Raw genomic sequence first — 12,086 nt, forward strand, 5'->3', positions numbered from 1 at the left:
CAGGGCTGAGCTCCTCCTCCCAGCCCTCTCCCCGCCACTCAGGGCTGCGCTTCTCCTCCCAGCGCTCTCCCCGGCAGTCAGGGCTGAGCTCTTCCTCCCAGCGCTCTCCCTGGCAGTCAGGGCTGAGCTCCTCCTCCCAGCCCTCTCCCCGCCACTCAGGGCTGCGCTGCTCCTCCCAGCGCTCTCCCCGCCACTCAGGGCTGCGCTCCTCCTCCCAGTGCTCTCCCGTCTCATGTTTATATCAGAGAGGAGACAGCCTGCACATGACGACACTGTGAGAAGATGTCTGCAGAATGATAAAGTGGCATGCATTTATTAGAGTTATTATGAGGTGAAACAGAAAATGATTAAATTTGAAAACACAAATGCACATATACTGTAGGGTGTACTGTACCATTACGGTATAAAAAATGAAACTGCAGTTACACTTTAAGGTTGGGGTTACATAACATCATCTGTCACATGACAGCAAGTCTACATTGTCCCCATGAACTTATCACTGTATTAAAATAAAAAATATATTTGTACTATACTGAGGAATCAATTTTTTTTTCTCCTATTACTGTATTCACACCTCCTACAGACACTGTGGAAAAATCCAGAGTGACATGGAGAGAAGTAACGACGCTCCATGTACTTGTAGTTATATTAATATTTAATCTTCATTCAAATAGTACTTATGCGAGCGATTCTGAGATTTTTTTGGACACGTACTTTGTTAGTGGTAAATTTCAGTCCACATATTTTGTTTTCATTTCTAAAAAAAAATTCAAGAGTTAATGAAAATGTAGCAATATTTGTAGTTTTCAAAATTTTTATTTCTTTGCTTTTAAGACCATCATTGCTCACAAAAAGTTAAACATTAATGTTTACTATATGTCCACTTTATGTTGGCATCGTTGTTTAAACATTTCCATTCCGTTCTATTTTTTTAGGGACCAATTCTGTTCTGCAGTGGCTTTGAGAGGCCTATATATTAGACCCCCGCCCCCTAGAAATCAAGCCATTATAAAAACTGCACTCCTAAAATTATTTAAAATGTCATTGGATGTTTCACAGGAATTAATGCAAAATGGATGTAAATTTTAAAAAATTAATTCTTTTTTGCAGATTTTAATTTTCTGTGGAAAAGCAGATGATAAAATAGATCACTTCAAATGTATTACCCTAATTCTGCAGTTTTTAGAGATATCCCATATGTGGCCCTTGAGTGCTACCTGACTACAATACCATCTTCAGAATAAGGGTACTTTCACACTAGCGTTTTTCTTTTCCGGCATAGAGTTCCATCCTCGGGGCTCTATATCTGAAAAGAACTGATCAGTTTTATCCTAATGCATTCTGAATGGAGAGCAATCTGTTCAGGATGCATCAGGATGTCTTCAGTTCAGTCTTTTTGACTTTTCAGGATGGAGATAATACTGCAGCATGCTGCGGTTTTATATGCGGCCCAAATAACTGAACACATGCCGGAATGCCGCCATTCTTTTCCATCGGAATGTATTAGTGCCGGATCTGGCATTCAAATTGCCGCATTGACGGATCCAGTATTGCGGTCTGCGCATGCACAGACCTTTAAAAATGTGAAGAAAAAAAAATACTGGATCCGTTTTGCCTGATGACACTGGAAAAATTGATCCGGTATTGCAATGCATTTTTCTGACTGATAAGGCATTTTTCAGATTGATCAGGATCCTGATCAGTCTGAAAAATGCCTGATCAGTCAGAAAAAATGACATGCGTTTGCATACAGTTTGCCTGATCAGGCAGGCAGTTCAAGCAACGGAACTGCCTGCCGGAATCAAACAACGCAAGTGTAAAAGTACCCTTAAAGGAGCACTTTGCTGATTTTAGATCCCGCATTTTTTCAGGAAGTTTTTCAGGCACAATTTCAGGTTGCAGAGACCTTGAGGTGCTAAAAAATAAGAAACACCTCAAAAGGCCACATTTTGGAAACTAAACCTTTCAAGGAAATAGAGAGATGCAGCGATTATTTTGACTGCACTGGTGTGTCATAAAATTTGTTACAATTGGGCATGGAAATCAAAAATTGCATGCTGACATTAACATATTGTTTTTGCCCCAAATTTTTACAAGAGTTTTTTGGTGGGGCAAGCTATAGCTTTATAGGCACCGTTTTTGGGTAAATCTGGCTTTTTGATCAATGTTTTTTTTATTGGTAGATGAGGTAGGCAAATTGCAATTCTGTCAGTGTTTATTTTATTTTTATGGGGTTTATTAATCTGTATTGTAGGAGGGTTCAAGAGATGATCGTGGATGATAGATATGTGTCACCAAGGTTTCTGGCCTCGGTGAAGTAAGAGCTGGTTTCATGTGTTGGCAGAAGTTGCTGTTTAACACGTTGCTGTTTAGTATGGCTGTAATAGCTGATCCGGGACGGCTCTTAATGGGAGTAGTCAAAGTGCTGGGTGGGTGACTACTCCCCACGTTCCAGGCCGGGTCTTGGTTTTGGGCTATAAAACACAGGCAGCACTGTTACTCCTCTCTGACAGTGGAGCTCTGTCAGTCTCTGTGTTGGGACCTGGGAGTTTGGGCCTGGATTAAGGCCTGCTACCTTGTTGATGTGAAAGCAGGTGGATTCTGCTTTGTCCAAGGACTTCTTCTTTGCTGCATGGTGTGAACGAACACTAGAATCACAAGGTGACTGTTTTCCTTGAAATTGACTTTTTGTTTTGTCATTTACTTAATGTGTGAATAATTATTGAACTGTTTAATTCAAAGACTTTGTTGTTGCCTCTATACTGCGTCCGCTAACCTGCCTATCAGAGCGAATCCCCGCAGTATATATGATATGATAACTTTAATCTGCGGGTCGATATGAATATGGCAAAACCCAAATTATATAGGTTTATTTCATGTTTTGCTACTTTTGTTTCATAAAATCACCTTTTTTTTTTGTCGCATTGCCATCTCGAAAACTCAGGGTTTTTTTCTTGTCGAGACAGCTGTGTGGGGGTTTACTTTTACTGGCTGTAGTACAACAGCGCCATTTTGGGGTACATATGGCTTTTTGATCATGTTTTATACCAGTTTTTGGGAAGTAAGATAAAAAATTAAAAAAACTGCCATTAATGTGTAAATCGCGGTCAACAAAAGTGAGTACACCCTTAAGTGCAAATGGCCAAATTGTGCCCAATTAGCCATTTTCATTCCCCGGTGTCATGTGACTCGTTAGTATTACAAAGTCTCAGGTGTGAATGGGGAACAGGTATGTTAAATTTTGTGTTATCGCTCTCATACTGGTCACTGGAAGTTCAACAGGGCACCTCATGGAAGAGAACTCTCCGAGGATATGAAAAAAATAATTGTTGCTCTACATAAAGATAGCCTAGTCCAGTGATGGCTAACCTCCGGCACTCCAGCTGTGGTAAAACTACGACTCCCAGCATGCTCCATTCATTTCTGTGGAGTTCTGAGAACAGCCAAGCAAGTGTCCATCTTGGGAGTTGTAGTTTTACCACAGCTGGAGTGCCGGAGGTTAGCTATCACAGGCCTAGTCTATAAGAAGTTTGCCAGTACCCTGAAACTGAGCTGCAGCATGGTGGCCAAGACCATACAGCAGTTTAACAAGACAGGATCCCCTCAGAACAGGTCTCGCCATGGTCAACCAAAGAACTTGAGGGCACGTGCTCAGTTTCACATCCAGAGGTTGTATGAGTGCTGCCAGCATTTCTGCAGAGGTTACAGGGGTCGGGGGTCAGCCTGTCAGTGCTCAGCGTCATAGCCAGAGGTTGTCTTTTCAAAATATACATATGATTGCTGCCAGCATTGCCGCAGAGGTTACAAGGGTGAGGGGTCAGCCTGTCAGTGCTCAGATTATACGCCGCACACTGCATCAAATTGGTCTGCATGGCTGTCGTCCCAGAAAGAAACCTCTTCTTAAGATGATGCATAAGAAAGCCCGCAAACAGTTTTCAGAAGAAAAACAGACTAAGGACATGGATTACTGGAACCATGTCCTGTGCTTTGATGAGACCAAGAGAAACATATTCCGTTGAGATGGTGTCAAGTGTGTGTGGTGGCAACCAGGTGAGGAGTACAAAGACAATTGTGTATTGCCTACAGTCAAGCATGGTGGTAGAAGTGTCATGGTTTGGGGCTGCATGAGTGCTACCGGCTGTGGGGAGCTACAGTTCATTGGGGGAACAATGAATGCCAACATGTACTTTGACATTGACTCAGAACATGATCCCCTCCCTTCAGAAACTGTGCTGCAGGGCAGTATTCCAACATGATAACGACCCCAATCACCTCCAAGATGACCACTGCCTTGCTAAAGAAACTGAGGGTAAAGGTGCTGGACTGGCTAAGCATGTCTCCAGACCTAAACACTATTGAGCATCTGTGGGGCATCCTCAAATGGAAGGTGGAGGAGCACAAGGTCTGTAACATCCACCAGCTCCGTGATGTCGTCATGGAGGAAGAGTTCAGTAGCAACCTGTGAAGCTCCAGTGAACTCCATGCCCAAGAGAGTTGAGGCAGTGATGGAAAATAATGGTGGCCACATAAAATATTGACACTTTGGAAACAATTTGGCCATTTTCACTCACGTACTCCCTTTTGCTGCCAGCTGTTTAGACATTAATGGCTGTGTTGAGGTATTTTGAGGGCACACCCAATTTACACTGTTGTACAAGCTGTACACTGACTACTTTACATCGTATCAAAGGTTCAGGTCTTCAGTGTTGTCTCATGAAAAAAATTGAATAAAATATTTACAAAAATGTGAGGGGTGGTCTTTCTTTTTGTGATACTGTAGTTACATAGTTAATACAGTTGAAAAAAGATATAAGTCCATCAAGTTCACCCAAGGGATAGGTGGGGACATGAACAGTTGCGTATGCATCAAGCGGGAGATTTTCTGCTGGATGTCTCCTACAGCACCAGAACAGTCTGCTGCAGCTGCTGGAGTGTCTGTACAAGCAGCGTAAATTGGTCAGTAATTGCATCAAACACCAGACCACCATAGCAGGGTGCATGTGTTATTTTGAGCCAATGTAGCAAAAAATCCCGGCGGACGATCTTTGTATTCAAAACATCTTTTTTTATTACATCAATGCAGATACATATTGAGGACGCGTATTGGTCAGTCCAGTCTTCATTTAGCACCCTGCAGGTCAGCCATAGTTATCGGTATCGCCCCCCTCCTACCCAGCACCTGTCAGGCCAACCATAGAGATCGGTGCATTCCACAGTGGAACGCACCGCCATCTTTGATTTCTACCCCCACCATCCTAGCGCTATTCTACCTTACTAATTAACATCGTAGCACCTACATCCCCTTCTTATACTCTATATAAACTCTCTTTACATCTTATATTCACTATAATACAAGTATAGCCACATAATGTCACGTGTAATGGGGAAGGGGAAAACACCAGATACACACAAAAGAAAAACAGTCTAGGCCTCAAAAGCTAAGGAAGAGGGATGGTGACCTCCTAGTAATCCCTAGGCCTTTCCCTAACTCCTGCCAGTATGAGCAGATCCAGATGATGGAAATGCTCATAAGCCGGATACCTATGCCCTGCTGAAACTGACGAGCCCTAGGATAGGTAGCAGGAGACGAGACAGCTGGTTCCTTCCCATATGAAGAAACCTGCGTCTCCCTGAGGCCTAGAACAAAAACACACCAGAGAACAACAAACAGAACAGGCAACTTGTACTTAGCTTTGAGATGAATGGAGAAGCAGGAGATCCAAGACAAACAAGCTCTAGCAACTCCCAAAGGAAATATCAACCGCATGGTCAGCAGTGTGAGGCGGACCTAAATAGAGCCTCATCACTGATAACAAGCAGAACCTGAGGAAAGGTGAGATCCTGCCAAACAACAATATACAAAGAGGAAAACAGAGAGACCTGTCACATAGCCTCACGTGGTAGCAAGTCTATCCGATCTTCTCACCTCTGTCACGGGAGGGACCGTGACAGTACCCCCCCACCCCCCTTCTACAGGTGACCTCCGGACACCCAGGACCGACCTTATCAGGATGCACCCTGTGAAAGGCCTTCACAAGGCGACTGGCATTCACGTCGGTCGCTGGAACCCACATTCTTTCCTCTTGACGGCAACCCTTCCAGTGTATGAGATATTGAAGAGATCCACGAAGAATACTTGAGTTCACTATTCTGGCAATATGAAACTCAAGATTACCATCCACCATGATGGGAGGGGTTGGCATGGAGGACGGTTCAGCAGGTTCGACATATATTGCATCTGCATAAGTGCAGAGGGCGAGGCAGTTGCAGAGGGACCTGAGCATCTAGGTGTAACGGTGACGCCATTGTCTCAGCAATGCGGGCACATATGAACATGGGACCAACACAGATGTGTGCCTTTTCAGCCCCCATTGGGAGAGGGAGGGGCCCCCCCTCCCTCCCCATCACCCACTGCTGTGGCAGCGTGATGGTTACCATGGCAACCGGATGCCTTCACAGACGCCCACTGATCAGAGGCTGTCCATGGTGCTGATTAGACTTCTGCTAAAAGGCAGAAGTCTAATCAGACTTTGTATAGTGTACTGTATTATACAGACATCAGACCCACTGGATCTTCAAGACCCAAGTGGGACTGGGTCAAAAAAAATTAAAAAAAGTGTGAAAAAAAAGTAAAAATTTAAAAAACACATTTATCACTGATTAAAAATGAAACAAATAAAATTCCCTACACATGTTTGATATCACCGCGTCCGTAACGACCTGATATATAAAACAGTCATGTTACTTTACCCGCACGGTGAACGCCATAAAAAATTAAATTAAAAAACTATGATGAAATTGAAATTTTGCCCACCTTACTTCCCAAAAAAAGGTAATAAAAGTGATCAAAAAAGTCGTATGTACGCCCAAATGTGGGCGATTATGTAAGATAATCGCCCAAAAAAAAAAAAAAATGGCTCTCAGAATATGCAGACACTAAAACATAATTTTTTATTTTGTTTCAAAAATGAAATCATTGTGTAAAACTTACATAAATAAAAAAATAGTATACATATTAAGTATCGCCGCGTCCGTGATAACCTGCTCTATAAAAATATTACATGATCTAACCCCTCAGGTGAATACCATAAAAAAAAAAGGAGTAAAAAAATGCTATTTTTTGTCACCTTACATCACAAAAAGTATAATAGCAAGCGATCAAAAAGTCATACGCACCCCAAAATAGTGCCAATCAAACCGTCATCTCATCCCGCGAAAATCATACTCTACCCAAGATATTTGCCCAAAAACTGAAAAAACTATGGATACACTAAAACATGATTTTTTTTGTTTCAAAAATGAAATCATTGTGTAAAACATAAATAAAAAAATAGTATACATATTAGATATCACTGCGTCCGTGACAACCTGCTCTATAAAAATATTACATGATCTAACCTGTCAGATGAATGTTGAAAATAACAAAAAATAAAAAACGGTGCCAAAACAACTATTTCTTGTTACCTTGCCTCACAAAAAGTGTAATATAGAGCAACCAAAAATCCTATGTGCCCTAAACTAGTACCAACAATACTGCCACCCTATCCTGTAGTTTCTAAAATGGGGTCACTTTTTTGGAATTTCTACTCTAGGGGTGCATCAGGGGGGCTTCAAATGGGACATAGTGTCAAAAAACCGGTCCAGAAAAATCTGCCTTCCAAAACCATATGGCATTCCTTTCCTTCTGCACCCTGCCGTGTGCCCGTACAGTGGTTTACGACCACATATGGGGTGTTTCTGTAAACTACAGAATCAGAGCCATAAATATTGAGTTTTTTTGGGCTGTTAACCCTTGCTTTGTAACTGGAAAAAAATTATTAAAATGGAAAATCTGCCCAAAAAGTGAAATTTTGAAACCTAAAGTTTCAAAAGTTTGTAAAATCTGTTTTGAATACCTTGAGAGGTGTAGTTTCTTAGATGGGGTCACTTTTATGGAGGTTTTTACTCTAGCGGTGCATCAGGGGGGCTTTAAATGGGACATGGTGTCAAAAAAAACTGTCCAGCAAAATCTGCCTTCCAAAAACCATTACGGCGCACCTTTCCCTCTACACCCTACTGTGTGCCCGTACAGTAGTTTACGGCCACATATGGGGTGTTTCTGCAAACTACAGAATCGGGGCAATAAATATAGCATTTTGTTTGGCTGTTAACCCTTGCTTTGTTACTGGAAAAAATGGATTAAAATGGAAAATTTGCCCAAAAATCTAAATTCTGAAATTTTATCACCATTTGCCATTAACTCTTGTGGAACACCTAAAGGGTTAACGACGTTTGTAAAATCAGTTTTGAATACCTTGAGAGGTGTAGTTTCTAGAATGGTGTCATTTTTGGGTGGTTTCTATTATGTAAACCTCACAAAGTGACTTCAGACCTGAACTGGTCCCTAAAAAGTGGGTTTTTGAAAATCTCAAGATTTGCTTCTAAACTAATGATGAGCGGGAGGTGCCATATTCGATTTCGCGATATTTCACGAATATTCGATTAAATATTTGTCTTATATTTGTCGAAATCGAATATTCGGCATTATTCTATTTATCGTGAATAATATACGATTTAATTATTCGCGTATTGCGATTTTTCTTTTGACAGTATAAGGCAACGTTCCTATGGCTAGGCTAATATGTGTATTTTAGGAATATTCTAAAAGACGAAGTTAGAGCAATATTCCGAATATTCGTAAAATACACATATAGATTGTAATTTAGCTAATATAGTGCTATAATATATTTATTTTTGTCAAATTTTTTTTGCCTCTTCTGTACTTCAGTTTTGGAAAATATGTACACTATTAAAAAAATTACTATAGCACTATATTAGCTAAATTACAATCTATATGTGTATTTTACGAATATTTGGAATATTGCTCTAACTTCGTCTTTTAGAATATTACGAATATTCGTAAGATACACATATAGACTGTAATTTAGCTATTATAGTGCTATAGTAATTTTTTTTAATAGTGTACATATTTTCCAAAACTGAAGTTCAGAAGAGGCAAAAAAAAATTTGACAAAAAAAAAGATTATAGCACTATATTAGCTAAATTACAATCTATATGTGTATTTTATGAATATTCGGAATATTGCTCTAACTTCGTCTTTTAGAATATTCGTAATATTCTAAAAGACGAAGTTAGAGCAATAGAGCGAATAAATTCGTTATATATAATATTCGTCTTTTTTTTTTTCCAATGTGTACTGTTATTCCATTTTGGCATACTGCTCCCCGACAAGCGTCCCCGTAACCATGGGAACGCCTGTGGGTTAGAATATACCAATCGGATCTGAGTTTTCACGATCTCATGGAAAACTCAGATCCGATGGTATTTTCTAACCCACAGGCGTTCCCATGGTGACGGGGACGCTTGTCGGGGAGGAGTATGCGAACAACTGTACAGATAGGAAAAAAATAATGCCAAAATTCTAAATAACGAATATATTCACTATATTGCTATGTATTTGTTTTTTAGAATATTGGTCATTTTATTTTCCATATGAAAACATGATTCCCCCCTGCTTAAGTTGCTTGTGGGCCAATGGCTTATTGACCCACAAGAAAGAAGCAGGGAGCAATCATGTTTTCAGATGTTAAAAAATGACAAATATTCGATATAACGAATATATAGCACTATATTCGAAATATTCGCGAATTTACGAAGTTACGATATTCGCGATTAATATTCGCTATTTGAATATTCGAGCTCAACACTATTCTAAACTTCTAAGCCTTGTGACATCCCCAAAAAATTTAATATTATTCCCAAATTGATCCAAACATGAAGTAGACATATGGGGAATGTAAAGTAATAACAATTTTTGTAGGTATTACTATGTATTATAGAAGTAGAGAAATTGAAACTTGGAAATTTGCTATTTTTTACACATTTTTGGTAAATTTGGTATTTTTTTATAAATAAAAATGAATTTTTTTTACTTCATTTTACAAGTGTCATGAAGTACAATATGTGATGAAAAAACAATCTCAGAATGGCCTGGATAAGTCAAAGTGTTTTAAAGTTATCACCACTTAAAGTGACACTGGTCAGGTTTGCAAAAAATGGCCTGGTCCTTAAGGTGAAATAAGGCTGTGTCCTAAAGGGGTTAAAGGCCGCTTTCCATTCGTCCCCTTCCTTGACTCTTAACAGATTATATGCCCCCCTCAAATCCAACTTAGAGAACACCTTGGCGCCGACAATCTGATTGAATAAATCTGGGATCAAAGGAAGGGGATAGGGATCCCGGATAGTGATGCGATTAAGCTCACGGAAGTCCAAACATGGCCTAAGAGCTCCATCCTTTTTTTTTTAACAAAGAAGAACCCCGCCGCCACTGGTGATTTGGATGGTATAATATGGCCTTTAGCCAAACTCTCGATGATATACTCACGCATGGCTACTTTTTCGGGTTCAGAAAGATTATACAAACCGATACTTGGACAATCTAGCTCCGGGAATAAGGTTGACGGGGCAATCATACTCCCGATGAGGAGGCAACTCCTGGTCTCCACCCTCAGAAAAAACATAAGAAAAATCTAAAAAGGAAAGAAGGTAACATTTAGTAGTAGTAGTAACAGAAACCGAAGTGCTGAGACAGTTGTCAATGCAGTAATCACTCCAATCGAGAATCAGTCTCGCTTGCTAATCGATGGTAGGGTTATGTTTGGTTAACCATGGTAAACCTAGCACCAGAGGAGCAGGCAAACCCTCCAGCACAAAATATGAAATGGATTCAATATGAGAATCTCCCACCTTTAGGTGAATGTCCTGCACCATTTGAGACAGACACTTTTGACAGAGAGGGGCGGAATCAATCGCAAACACAGAAATATTTTTGTCTAATGCGCTTGTCAAACCATGCATACGGACAAACTGGCCATCCACTGGATTAATCCCTGCCCCACTGTCAATAAATACTTCATTTTCCACAGTTTTGGAGTCTAGCGCAACCTTGGCAGGCAGGAGAAATCGTGTACTACCGGTAAATGACAAAAGTACATTCTCAGATTCCCCACCCACACTACCAAGAGTGAGAAGAGGACTAAACACATTCGGTTTTTTTTTCTTTTCACCTTGATGTTTAACATAAGGACATACGTTAACAAAATGTCCTCCTTTACCACAAAAAAAGCAAAGTCTTTTCTTAACTCTAAAGTTTTTATCACCTAGTCCAATTGCATTGGCTCATCACCAGACATGAGCTCGAGTGTCAGAAGAGGCTGCTTTCCCATATGATAGTACGTCCTGGGCGAGAGGAACTTTAGATCCACGAAGAATTGGCTCATCACCAGACATGAGCTTGAGTGTCAAAAGAGGCTGCTTCCCCATATGATAGTACGTCCTGGGCGAGAGGAACTTTAGATCTCTCCCTCAGGCGTCTATCAATACGTACCGCTAGAGACATGGCCGCCTCCAATGATTCTGGATTTTCGTGAAATGCCAAGGCGTCCTTCAGGTTCTCAGACAGCCCTTGACAGAATTGACTACGGAGAGCTAGGTCATTCCACTCCGTATCAGTTGCCCACCTCCTAAATTCAGAGCAATAGGACTCTGCAGAACGCTCTCCCTTCTGCAAACCATGCAACTTAGATTTGGTCAGGGAAACACGATCTGGATTATCGTAAATAAGTCCCATAGCTCTGAAAAATTAGTCTACAGACTGGGGGGATTGTGATCCAGTTGGCAAGGAGAAAGCCCAAGACTGAGCGTCAACTTTAAGTAATGAAATTATAATCCTCACTCTTTGACTCCCCAGAAGAGTTAGGACGTAGTCTAAAATATAATTTGCACGATTCCCTGAACCGAACGAAGTTGTCACTTCCCCCGGAAAACCTATCCGGGAGAGCGACCTTAGGTTCAGGGCAGGCTTGGTTCCCGCCACCGGAACCCACTGCCTGTGGTCTCTGGAATTGTGCAACAGCCGTACAGAGGTCAGCTACTCCAAAGACAGCCCCTGCATACGATCGACCAGTGCAGAAACAGTATCCATAGCTGCACTGAAAAACACAAAGGATAACGTTTTTTTGGGCGGTTGATAATGTCACGGGTAATGGGGAAGGGGAAAATCCCAGATACACACAAAAGAAATAGA

This window comes from Bufo bufo, chromosome 2 (genome assembly GCF_905171765.1).
Source record: "Bufo bufo chromosome 2, aBufBuf1.1, whole genome shotgun sequence".
NCBI lineage: Eukaryota > Metazoa > Chordata > Amphibia > Anura > Bufonidae > Bufo > Bufo bufo.